The sequence below is a fragment of the Pinus tabuliformis genome, chromosome 8, assembly GCF_031772625.1.
Source record: "Pinus tabuliformis cultivar Carrire ecotype Pingquan chromosome 8, CPIR1, whole genome shotgun sequence".
NCBI lineage: Eukaryota > Viridiplantae > Streptophyta > Pinopsida > Pinales > Pinaceae > Pinus > Pinus tabuliformis.
The window spans coordinates 654,542,965-654,556,749 of record NC_142294.1 but is presented as its reverse complement, the minus strand read 5'-3'; the positions used below and the strand labels follow the sequence as shown (position 1 = coordinate 654,556,749).

General features: G+C 42.5%; 1 pseudogene across 1 annotated transcript in view; it reads left to right on the top strand.

Annotated features, from left to right (window-relative positions):
• Nucleotides 1–435: 435 nt before the first annotated feature.
• Nucleotides 436–13,785, top strand: part of LOC149237267 (protein STABILIZED1 pseudogene) — a 48,896-nt pseudogene continuing 35,546 nt past the window's right edge. The window contains exon 1 of the transcript XR_016245912.1: nucleotides 436–889. The product of XR_016245912.1 is annotated as a protein STABILIZED1 pseudogene (transcript). The remainder of the gene's footprint in view (nucleotides 890–13,785) is intronic.

Sequence of the window (13,785 nt, the reverse complement as noted above, 5' to 3'; positions counted from 1 at the left end):
TTCAAATGATACTTAAGCAAGGAGAAGAGGTGATATTAAGGGCATTGAAGTGGTTTACAATTTACATATAACCCATTTGTTTTTTTAGATGACATCCTTCTCTTCAGTAATGGTAGCAGGAGTGAAACTAGGGTTTTAAAATCTATCCTTGAGTTGTTTCTTAAAGCTACGGGAATGTGTATCAACAAAGATAAATCATCCTTTATTCTGGAAGGTTTCACTAGGATGGAGACTAGGAGTATATCAAAGGACCTTCCTTTTGAGGAAAAGAAGATGACTGACAACTTCAAATACCTAGGGTTCCTTTTAAAGCCTGAAAAATATAGGAACCAAGATTGGTTTTGGCTGACGGCTAAAATTGAAAACAGGATTAGACACTAGAGTTACAAATGGTTATCAAGAGTTGGCAGGCTAGTTTTGATCAAACATATAATCATGGAAATCCCTATCTATTCGGCAGCACTTACATGGGTGCCCAAGAGAATCCTGGCAAGAGTAAGAAAAGTATGCAGCAAATTTCTATGGGCTGGTTCAAAAGAGGACTCGGTCATTCCTTGGGTAGCATGGGAAAATGTGGCAAGACCGAAGGAGTGGGGAAGGTGTGGTTTAAAAGATATCATAGCTTTTAGCCCATCTCTGGCAGCAAAACTGGGATGGAGGCTGTTAATGAAGGAAAATATGTGGACAATGGTGGTAAAAAGAAAGTATGTTGATCCAACCCCTTTGGATGAGTGGATCAGAAAGCCGGAAAAGAAAAATCCACAAGCATCTGTGGTTTGGAAGGAAACTCTGGACTCAATCAAAATAATTGAGCAAGGACTCTCCTCGCAGGTGGGAAATGGAGAGCAAGTAAGAGTAGGGGAGGATCCATGGGTGGGTTGCAACGAAGGTTTTTCCCTATCCTCGGGCATCATCGACCAATTGGAAACAAGAGGAATTTATCACAAAGAGCCACAAAGAAGGTGAACAATCACCTCATTGGTTATATATATATATATCCTCATTGTATGAGCAAATGACTTTTCACCTTGTCTCCTCCCGCAAGGCATTAGAGAGACAAGTTAGTTCTTTTGGGGAGCAAGGAGTGGATCCAACGCTCCATTATTGGAGCTAGGGGTGTTCATTGTGTACATGTGTCTTGTAACTTTCACTTAATATCAGAGGCCTCATGGCCAACACGTTCTTCAACAAGGATTATGAATATTTGTAAGAGTATTTTGTGGATGTTTGCAATTCATGTTTTCTTTCATATGTGCTAAAGTAGTTGAACTATTTTGGTTATTTTAGTACTTATCATATTGAGAATGTGTTGTAATGGTTACTGTTATCACCCAAAGAAACTCACCTAGGTTGCATATCGGTGATGCTCAGGAACATTACAAATTCAACCAAATATAGTTGGATAAATGGTGGATGAATGGAACAAATGCTGCATATTCAAGCCAGATAACCACTTCTACTATGATTGACCCCAGACATGGGTGAACACCCCCAGACTACAAGGCTTTTAACCACCTATTACTCACAGTTTGTGGATAAGGTGACAATGGAGAAGACTGACCACACCAGCAGATGCACAGGACCTTGTGATGGCCGGCTGCAACCAGTTAAGAGGTCTGTAAATCTAGTTTCTAATGCACAGACAGGATGACAGCTCTCTATGCATTAAACAACAGAAATCTGCACACATGTTCTATGATACATGCTAAATCCTAACACAAAGGTGGGATGATAGCCCCTCTGATGCTAAACATTCACAGCAATAGAACAAATGCAAACAGGCACAGCCTGGAACAAGAAAGAGAAATGGAAAGTGAGCAATAAAAAGCAAAAGAAGCTTGTATTAGCTGGAAATGAAGACCAGACGTCGCAGGTTACAAAGTAGTTACAGTCTCCAGAAGTTGAACCTTACAACAGGTTTCTCTTCATCTAACACTCATCAAAATCCCATTACATTTTTTTCTCTGAGCATATATAGTGTTACAATACAAAACATATCTGTCAAACCATGCGTGGAGGAGCCCCATAAATGGCCACCAACCATATTCATATTCAAAAATGGGCCTCTGATATATATTTGTCTGAGTTTTAAATAGATTTGACTCTCTCTGGCTCTCTGCGGTCCTCCTTGGGCAAGTGGAATGAGGTATGGGTGAAACCCATAACCATTGAATGCTCTGTCTGGATCTGTGGCGTCCTATCTCCTCCTCGGCCATACTGCTGATTAAATGCTACTTCTGAATCATTGAACGGCTTTAATATGACTGCTTTGGCTTTTAAACGGAGTAACGCTGCTCAAACTAATCATTCCCGCCCATCACTGCTTCCATGTTGACTTTTTAAAGGTTTCAGGCATAGTTTTATTCACTATCGGGTCTGCCTTTGGCTTGCAATGCACGTTTAAACAGACCCTCCTTTGTTTTTTAATATTTGACTAATACCTACAAAACTGCCGCAAACCATGAAAAATTGGCTTTGGCGGATTTGAAATACATATATTTGGCCTTTAGAACCCTTTCGGATCCGAAATCCCATCGCAAACGGTGCTTGCCACAAGCTTCCCTTTGTATTTTATTTATACAAAGAAAATACACAAAATACATTGAAAACGCTATGGGCGCGGACTTGAAAAAATATCAAAATGGAGTGTTGTGCATATATCGGGTCCGGAACCTAATATCGCATCGGCGAAGTGGAGTGGTTTACGTTAGCAACAAGCCTTGACCCTGCGACTTGCAATCGCCGATGAATATCTCATCGGCAGTTCGGAAGCGGGCACGAACAGACATGGGCCGTTATATCTCGGGCAGCCGGATCCGACGACTAACGCAATATCGCATCAGAGGAAGACAAGGGGAGCGGAAGCCTTTTTACAGATGCGATCGTCGATAGAAACGAGACTGCGGACCCGATAAAATAATTAGCCGCAGTTTAAAGTCATGTCGCATCCGAAGGGGCAATCAGTGATCGGCAATCAGTGATTATTAAGGACACGACTTATGAGAGACCTGCGGAAAGCTGCGATCGCGATGAAGGAAAAGGGGCTTAAGCAGAGTGCGGGGTCACATAGTCACGGTCATATGACCGTTTGAACTCGGTGCCTGGGGCTAAGGAAATATGGGTCTTTAGTGGATTTTGGGGGTTGTACACGGGAAATGAGGAGGCTTTAAGAGGAAAACAAAGATGGCAGGGCTATGGGAAAAGAGAAGATGAAGAAAAATGGAGAAAAAGACTGCTGCGATCTCCCCCTCTGAGCGTAAACACATGGCCGATATGAACATTGGTCCTCCAAATACTGAAGTTTGTAGCAGAGCTAACAGGACGATCACTCCACATCACCCCACCTCCTACCTAGAGGTATGGCTGCATGTGATCCCTCAGCCTACCTGGCTCGAAGTTTCCCCGTCTCTGCATGAGTAGATGTCTCTACTCAATCTCCTCTCAACTTCTCTAGTTGTGGCTGCTCCACAACCTCCTGAAGTTGCTGCACTAATCGTCGCTCCTCCGCAATCATTTGAGACTTCTTTTGGCGCTACATGTTGAGAGGTAACATACCCTCCTTCTCAACCACCAAGTCTCCATTAGTTGCCTTGCTGCTCAAGGCTTTGCATGCATCTTGAACCTCAAGATCATACAGGTTCTTGACCCGTGAACCAATGTGCTTCACCTGTCTAGTGATGATGTGTCTAAGGAAAACCTTTCCCTTACTGAAGACTGCATCATAACCTCTGTCTTCTAGCATCGCAATCGACACCAAGTTTCTCTTCAGTCCTGGCACATACTTGACATTGGTCAAGGTAAGGCGAGCTCCATGCTCCCTCTGAAAAATAACCGTGCCTACACCTGAGACACTATACTTCTCATCATTACCCATCGCTATGAGTATCTGGAGATCTTTCTCCTCCAAAGTACTGAACAAAATCTTGTCACAGGTCATGTGGAAAGAAGCTCCACTATAAAGAAACCAACCACTTCCCACCATGGATGAAACCATGCATGTGAAGAGTGTGAAATCCAACTCAAACTGTGAAGCAAGTGCCTCACCTTCAGATCCTTCCCTGAATACTTTCTTGGATTTCCTCTGTGGAAAATTTGCAACATAATGGCCCACCTCATGACAACAAAAGCATCGCACTTTCTATTTATCAACCTGTTGAGCCCTGAAACTACCTCTCTTCTACATACTTTCCTAGACCTTTTTCCCCTCACCAGTGCCTCATAAGCTATCAAAGATCAGTACATATTGATTATAAGAGTGCATTTAAGTGGTTTTCTAACTATATTTTTGCGTTTGCTATTTGACTTAGATTTTGTTCATTAGCTGCGGAATGAAGCCACTTTCCACAGCTACTTGTGATTCTGCAGCTGTTTTTATTGATCTCTAGGTTACAGGTGTTGGCAAGTAAAATGAGGCACGTGGGCAGTTCAGGAATGATCTGGACATGGACCAGGTCCTATCGGTTCAGCCAAATTCGTAAAGGAAAGCCTTGGTCAAACGAGGAGTTTTACAGCAAACAGGTCTCTGTTTTCAACACGTGAAAGGTTCGAGACCATTCCTAGATCTGTGGATCCATTTTGATAGCTGTAGACTGCCTCCACGACGTAAATCAAACATCCACCTTTTGGTAGATTGAATGATCATGGAAACCAAGACGCTAAGCTCACAGGTTCTGTCTTTTTACGTGTCCTCTGCTGAAGGTGTTTCATAGGAAAAACAATTATATAATTTCCTCTATAAATAGCGTGTTTGCAAACGCATGTAGTTAGTTTTTTAGATAGTCTTACTGTTATTTTATATATTGTTGCCATAACATTGGTCCTGATGTTGTAACAAGAGGATCCTTCCTCTGTTTTGAAATATAAAAGACCCTGTTTCTTATGACTGTGTGAATGTAATTTCGGATTGACAGCGTGTTAACCAAGGCCGTGCAAAGGGCCCCTGTTGGTTGAGGTTTTGTTTCTTTATTTCTGTAAAGTCTTCATGTGTCGTTTTCTTATTTCCGTTGTAAATATTTCATAGCTTGTTCATCTGTGTATATATTTCCTAATTCATTTATGATGTTAATGTTTCATTCCTGTACATGATTTTCCAACACTGTATATTTTTGCTAACATTGATCGGTGTGTTTCAGGATAGGTTACGCTCGAGCATTTTCATATAATTTTTGCATCAAATAGTGACATGAGATTGGCCTCTCTGCTGACTTTGTTTTCTTAGCTTTTCAATTTCAGTTATGCCCTGATTTCAGTCTTATTTATTTGTTGTTGTTAGTTAGCTTAGATATCAAATTCTTCATGTCATTTAACGTTATCTCCAGAGCCATGGTTTAACCCCGAAAAGCTACTTGGCGAGCTATCGGATTATGAATGAAGTGATTTGATTTTACTTTCATTTTTGCAATTAGATGTCAGGTTCTTCATGTCATTTAACGTTATCTCCAAAGCCGTGGCTTAACCCCGAAAAGCTACTTGGCGAGCTATCGGATTATGAATGAAGTGATTTGATTTTACTTTCATTTTTGCAATTAGATGTCAGGTTCTTCATGTCATTTAACGTTATCTCCAGAGCCATGGCTTAACCCCGAAAAGCTACTTGGCGAGCTATCGGATTATGAATGAAGTGATTTGATTTTACTTTCATTTTTGTAATTATATGTCAGGTTCTTCATGTTATTGATGTTATCTCCAGAGCCATGGCTTAACCCCGAAAAGCTACTTGGCGAGCTATCAGACTATAAGTGAAGTGACTTGATTTTACTTTCATCTGCAATTAGGTAAATTAGATATCAATTCTTCATGTTATTGGCGTTATCTCCAGAGCCATGGCTTAACCCTGAAAAGCTACTTGCCGAGCTATTGGACTATAAGTGAAGTGAATTGATTTTTCTTTCACTAGTCTGATATTTTTGGTTTGTTTGAGTGCAATAGATTAACTTTTATTTTCTGTATTTAGATGAGCAGCAGAGACAATGATTTCATGATCAGTAGTTCATCATTTGTTTAATTTGAATAGCTGCACATTTACATTCTTGTTCAAGTACTAATCTTCTCACTAGGATGTTTTGAGATCCTTTGAAGTGTTAAGCTCTGGAAGTTATCATAAGGGACATAATTGTCTAAAAACTATATCCATACTTTCCTTCTAAAGTATTCTTAAAACTTAGGAATAAGATTTCCATTCGCATTAGGAGAAAAACAAAGATAAAACCCCAAAACAAAATAAAATTGAAAACAATAAAAAGTAAGAAAGAGGTTGTCTTGCACATATAGTGCGCCACACTTCATCAGTTTAAGACTCCCGGATTGATAATTAATGAAGCAATTTAGGACATACTAAATTGACTAAACATTTTGGCACCCTTGCGGGGAAGTGTAACTAGGTAGCCGATCTCTTACATAAAAAAAAGGGAAAAATTGATAACTTATTGAAGTATGCTCTCCTCTTGCACCTAGTGTGATCTGGAGGATCAGAAAAGAGAGTTATTAGTTCAATAATTTCTTGAGTATGCTCTCTTCTTGCACCTAGTGTGACTTGGAAGATCAGAAAGATAAATATTAGCCCAACTTAAAAAAAATAATTAAAAAAATGACATGCATAGATCAAGAGATTCTAGGAGAAGGTTTATAGCTAGGTCCAAAAGTTCGATTTTCACAACTCCAGCTACTTCAAGGCATAGACAAGATACACCTCCATCCCTGACTCATACTCACAGCCTTAGGATTCCCAGAATTCAAGGGGCAGCAACTAAATTAGAAGATTCTTCCACACTATCTACTAAATCGGATCTAGGAAAAGAACCTTTCTTAACTTCTACAAGGGAACATATTGTAATCAAAGAAGTAGAATCACCTGAAGAAGAAGGAAAGGGAGAAACTCTCTCTCATCCGCCATTAATAGAAGAACCAGAAGACTCTGAGGAAACTACCATGACAGAGGGAGTAGTAGATGGATTTGGAGGAGGAGGTAGAGGTAGAGGAAGAGGAAATAATGGAGGTAACAATGGAGGAGGTAGAGGTAATATTGGGGGAAATAGGGAAGGAGATGACTCATTTGGATTCCCTATAGCCAATGAGGAAACCCACACAACCATGAAAAATATTTTACCATCTGTCCTCCCAAACTTTTATGGGTTGCGAAGTGATGATCCTGAAACATTTCTATTTGAGTTTGAGGTCTTGTGAACCTATGACTATATGGAAGACTCTCAAAAACTCAAATTGTTTCCTTCAACATTAAAAGGAGCTACTTTGAAATGGTTCATGGGGTTAGTGTTACACTGTAATTTGTCACTGTCTTCCTGTCAGTCTTCCTACTGTGTCATGAGTTCAAATTAATCATGCTCATGCTCTCTAATGTTGCCAAATGACCCACTTTGCCAAAGTTTTTGCTATCATCGCGACTGTTGTCAAGATAAACGCGCTGACGGGCACTCCATAACAGACGGAATGCACTGCCAGCACGGAAGCACACGTGTTTCCCGCGTTGGTCGAATTTCATGAGCCAGCGCGTCTGTTATTCATATCTGATCGCGCTGACATGACCTTCTTTGTTATTCAGCTGCGATGTCAGCGCTCCAGTGCAGTTATGTACCCACGCTGATCCAGTTTGGGAGAGTTTGTTCTAACAGCTGACCTTCCAGATGACTCCAGACCTGGTTGTTGGCCTTGTAAATGTCGCCCTCCCTTCTCTGGCATGTCTGTTTCGTCATTTGAGCCACCTTCCTTGGAGATAAGCTCATCCTCCCACCATTTGTGGAGACTCCTTCTCCTATTTAAGCCTCTACCATTGCCATGAGCAGCTAGTTTTGGATAGTTTGAAATTAATAGTGCTTGGAGTGTTGCTGCTAGTGTGTGAACTTGATAGGTAGTTGGTGTGACAAGTGTGGGATTGCTAGAGAGCTTAAGGAAGGTTTTGAAGTGTTTCTTTCTTGTGTAAACTTGTGTGAGAGAGAGAGTCTTTGTCTTGGGAGATCTACCTCCAAGGGTGAATGCTTAAAAGACTTGCTGGCTGGACCCTCTTGAGAAGGATTTGACGTCAGAACTTTGGTTGTATTCTTCTCTGTTGTTTATTAATAATAGATGACTGTCATTATGGTTCCACTCTCATTGTTTTATGTTTGATGTTGAGTTATATCTTTTCTGATTGATATATAATTGCATCTACTAGATTTTATGCTTGTTTTCGTGTTGTTCTTTGCATGTGCAGGTGTCCAATCACGGAGATCGTGGGGATCGTGACTGACCAAGGCAAAGGAACGAAGGCGACATCTCTTCGATGAACACTGGCGTTGGAATCCAAGTAGGTTCTCACCATCTACTTTTTATTTGCAATTAGGAACTTGCGTGATAGCATTGTGTGATTGTTGCTAGACCCAGTCTGGGCTAGTAGGGATCGTCTCTGTCCGCAGAGAGGATTTACCTCTACAACAATTTGGCGACTCCGCTCGGGAAGTTTCTTTACCTTGTTGTTTGATTTGTAAACTTTGGATGGAGCCTGAAGCACGGCTAGATAGCCTTCGAAACGTTATTGCTCTGCATTAGCGAAGTAGATCAAAGCCACTTCAGTCCATCTCCGGTTTGGTTTACGAACTGAACAGCTTGGAGCTGGCTTCTGTCTTTTTGTGTTCATTTTTTGTCCTTGAGTTTGATTTTTGCTCTCTTTTCAAAGATTGGGGATTAGTTCTCTATTTTTGGATTTCCTAGTTCAGTCTGGGAGGTGCCTTGACTGTTTAAAGAGTGATTGCCTTGGTTTGGGAGCTTTTGGCTTGATTGTGCCTGTTTTTTAGCTTCAGCGCAGTTTATAATAAAACAGTCATGCTGCCATCGCATAGCTGTTTCTTTGACTTCGTGATCATCGCGTTTATACACTGAACAGTCGCAACGGTTCTGAAAATCGAACCAGCGCGGTTAAGTCGTGTACTTCCGCGCTGGCAACGCTTTGTTGCTACGCGTGGTTTTTGATTAGCGCATTGTTGTTGTGTATCACCCACGCTGATACCTGTAGAATTGAATTTCTTCAATTCTGCCTCCTGAGCCTATTGGTTTTGCTATCCCCTACTATTTTCACTTGGTTTATGACTTGATTTCCATTGCCTGAAGATTGAAGCACTTTCTTGAGAAGTCTTGTTGAGCGGATCTTGCTTCTTGTGTCTTGTGACCTGGTTTTATCATTCCAATTTCATTGGATCAGCTTTTCTTGGTTACTCGCTCACAAAGGTTCGTTTACTACTTGCTTTTGGTTTTGCGAAACCTTCCTCTTTGCTCGCTTTTGCTTGGTTGTTTAGGTGATTGTTATTGAACCAGTCTTCGCATTGTTTCGATTACTTCTCACCACCTGGACACGGATCACAGTTGTTTGGGGTCAACTGGTTCTTTTCACATTTGTTTGTTATTGTTTCTCAAAAGTTTGTTTAATGCACTTTTCCATCGACAAAAAAAAAAAAAAAAATCTCTTTTGCTTTGTATTGGCTAATGAGAACTAGAAGCTTTTCCTTTTGATTAATGATTAGTGATCTTAACGAAAAGATTGTGAACTTCCATTAGCTGCATTAGAGAAGCTGTTTGTTGTTTTGTAATCATTTCGTTTGTATGAAAGCCTCCTAACTCTCTCGTAATTAGCATTCATCGAATGGAATGACATATTTTGGCATATAGTTTGCATTTAGGAAGTTTTGAGAAGTTTTCATACGGTAGGGCCTGAAAACCGAAACCTAATTCAAGATCAACCGTAAAATGAACTGAATGAACTTAAAAACGCATTGGAACATAACACTCACTGTTTAGAGGTCTAGGCTAGAGACGTGCTCCGGCATCGTTAAACCTAGTCACTGTTGTTTCACACTACGGTTGGGTGATTCCTCCTTTTGTGACTCGATAGTGGTCTAGCACGGAATTGAGCTCCCATGTACCGTCGCGTATATAGGGGAGACCCCACTAGGTTATCATCCTTTATCCACAGGAAGCCGTGTCTGCCGCCTTACAAGCCGTAACACATCGAACACAGCATTCGGGAAGATTGACTGTCGTACAGGAAGTCCTTGGTTTTCATATGACTGCCAAGGTGTATATGCAGTTTTACGGATTTGTTTGGTAAACCCTTTGCCTAGTCTCTCCAGAGTAGTCACTTTTGATCCTTTTCAGACTCCTTAAAAGAAAAGGCTCACTTGAGCAGTTTGTCACTTCGGGCTCACAAAACATTCGAAGGCGACTAGAGTCACCTTTTTGTCCTTTTCTCAACTCTTAAAACATGAAAAGGTCAAGTTGTGTCCTTGCGTCTTAAAATTCATTTGGCCGCGATAAACATTACCTGGTTAGATCTTGTGTGCGTTAGTTTGAGTAGGGTCCTTTATCGTTAGATTCCCTTAGGTTTTGTTTGAATTTTGTCATCCTGGCTGAACCGTCGACTCCCGTTCCAAGTGATCAAGGGTCTCCCTCCTCCATTGCTCCTGAGGTATCGGTTGTAAGTGATACTCCTCCTGTTATCCCGAGTATCCAACCGATCAACTCTCGCGCTCCGGACGACGAAGGTTACGAAATTCATTGGAACCCCATCTGGGAGCCTGAAGAGGACGATATTCCTTTTACCCCCCCTGGTGTTTCGTCTCCAATGTCTACCTCTCACATGGATGAGACATCTCCTAGAGTAAGTGAGACACCTGTTTTGTCGAAAATTGACACTCCCATCCCAACTACTTCTCCGCTCCCCCCATGCTACCAGTCGTTGAGGGATAGGGTAAGTGCCAGGACCCCTGCTTCGACTATGTGGGACCCCCATATCACTCCCACCACGAGATCTTTTGTTTCACAAGTCCACACTACACTTGTCACTTCAGTTCCGACAAATCCAACTATTTGTGTAGCACATTAAACTCTGGTTGTTAGTGCCGTTACAACGTCTTCAGCCTTGAACACTCGTGCTGGTCCCCCTCACGGTCAAGTGAGTAACGGCCAGCCAGCACACTCACCTAAATTTGTCCACCCTGCACAAAGTGCTCCACCCTCTTCTGGTCCGGTCCCAGGAGGGGGGCCATATGATGCCTATGGACAAGTTGTTCAGGATCTGAATGCGCAGGGTCCATTCTTTTATTACGATTCTACTGGTCAATACCTTTAGCTTTCTCAACCCTTTCCTACTCAACCTTTTGTTGAGGTTTCGGTACCATTATCCGTTGCTTGGAATGCCACCACTTTCCATGGGGGCCAAGCAATGCATGCACAGCTTCAGGGACCACCTAACCAAGGCCAGCCATCTTATGTGCAAACCCCCCAAGGGCAGCAATATTATGGCCAGTCTTACCCAGGACAACCTGGGGGCCTACAAGGACAACCCTATCAGGGACAACCTTCAGCCGTTGGCGGTCCATCTTTTACCTATCTGACTCAACCTTCTGGCTATCCGGGGAAACCTGGTACCCAGCAAGGTTACCCGTTTGGGCAACCAGGACAACCTTACATCCAACAAGGCCAACCTGGTATCCAGCAGGGTTATCCCTCTAGACAAGTTGGACAAACTTATATTCCACATGGTCAACCGGCAGTCCAATAGGGGTATCCTTCTGGACAAGGGGGGCAGCCTTACATACAGCAGGGCCAACCCACTGCCCAGCCTAGTCATCCTTCTGGTCAAGCGGGCCAGCTTTCTGCACAGCAAGGCCAACCCACTGCCCAGCTAGGTCATCCTTCTGGACAGGCTGGCCAACATCAGGGTCAACCGGCCGTCCAGCCCGCTCAACCATCTGTTCCGCAAGGACAACCCTTGGTTGCTCAAGGACAACCTGGTACCCAGCAAACACATCCTTCTGGGCAGACAGGTCCACCCCAAACCCAATCAGGCCAACCTTCCGGCCAGATGGTCCAAGCCCAACCTGTTCAAGGACATCCTTCTGGGCCCCAGACTCAAATTAGTTATCAAATGAAAGGTGGGCCACGACCTCAACCTTCTTACCAAGCGCAGCCTTCTTATCAGGCTCAGTATGGAGCTCAGCAAACGTATGGCTACCAGCGACCCCAGGGGCAAACTCAATTTACCCCTTATCAAAATTATCAACAAATGCAGGCCACTCCTTACCATAATTATTAGCAACAGTACGTTGCGCCTGCAGGTCAAGTTGCTAATCCATGGGGTGTTGGGGGGCAGACCCAGGGTCAACTGTTTGCTTATGGATAGAATCCTTATGGACATAATCCATATGAACATAATCCTTATGGACAGAACCCCTATGGGCAAAATCCCTATGGGCAAAACCCTTATGGGTCGGGCCCATCCAGATAAAGTCCATGGGGGCAACCACCACCTGGTTGGAACCCTGGTACTACCTCTCTTCCACAGCCACAAATGTCCTTTAATCCTCAGTTGCCTTTCTTAGCGACGTTGGAACTTCCAGATGTGTCCAAGTTGACGAATGATCCCATTCTTCATAATCCATATTGGCCACCAGCCTTTGGTGCTCATCCAACTCGTGGCTTGATGACTCCATCCGGCTCCGCCTCTTCCAAAGGACTCTCACCGGCTCAACCGCTAAGTGGTATATTGAGTTGAATTGCAGAACATTTCAAGATTTCAACTCGCTGGCTATGGCATTCCTGTTACACTAAAAAATGTCACCATGACTACTTATAGTTAGTATGGCTCAAATCAACAGTCATGCTACCCTCTTAGGCAAGTCTTATGCCTCTGCTATCCATCTCAAACTCAAAGAAGAGAGAAAGTCTTGTAAAAAATGTGTTTATCTCTGGGGTCGCAGGTTCTCTCTAGCCTTACCTGCGGGGACGCTCACCATGTTCACAAAAGTTGCGTCCATGGACGCTCTGTATGTTAAGGGACAGGTGCGTCCTTCTGTTAAAGGCAAAATGCGCGAGTTTCATCTTAAAAAAGTTACTTGTGGTTACTTCTAGAACTTTCTAGAGGTCGGTTTGATGAAATGGATGCGCCTCCAGTTGGTTCATGTATCTCTATTAAGGGGGAACTTATCCCATCAATAAGGGAGCTATCCCACCCAAAGAGGGGGATTATCCCATTGATGGTGGACCTGAATAACCCCTTTACAGCACTATAAATAAAGACATTGAGCCAGAGGGAGGAGAGGTTAGAGCTATACATTTTCTTTGGGTAAACGCTGCAGGAATTAGGACTCCCATTTAGAACCTTGTGAGGAGAGATTGTCTTTGCTTGATTCTACTTGGAAGTGGGTGAGCTTTGTTAAAGTAGAGGAAAACCCTTGATGGACCCTGGGAGGAACTTGCACAACACCAAGGCCAGGTTGTAAGAGTTTCTTTGTTTCGTTATTAATACAAACTGGTTTATTTTTCTCAATAGCTTGTGTTAATGAGTTATTTCATGTGTTCCTTGGTCTGCATGTTGAATATATGTTTTATTATATGAAATGCAAGTGCTTGGTAATTGTTTGATTGTTTGTGGTTGCAGGAATTGACATGAAGGAGGAGCTCATCCGGATCGGCAAGGACGGACTACAACAACAGCGTTTTGGAATAAGGTAAGCCTAAACACTTGTAGTTTTCATGTTTTAAAAGGTATATTTAGAGAAAGATCACTCCATTTTGTCTTGTTTGTCGCTAGAGAGTTTAGACTCCTAGGGAGGTCAGTTGTGTCTGCACAAACGAATTTTTCCGCCACGACAAATTGGCGACCATACTGGGGAATCCATTAATGAGAAAGTCTTTTCCTTTGTGTGAACTTTGCTCTGAGAAAATCATATTTATTTTCTGGTTTTTGACTGTGAGAATTAGTATTTGGGTGGCTTAGCTTTAGATTTAGTTAGATTTGGT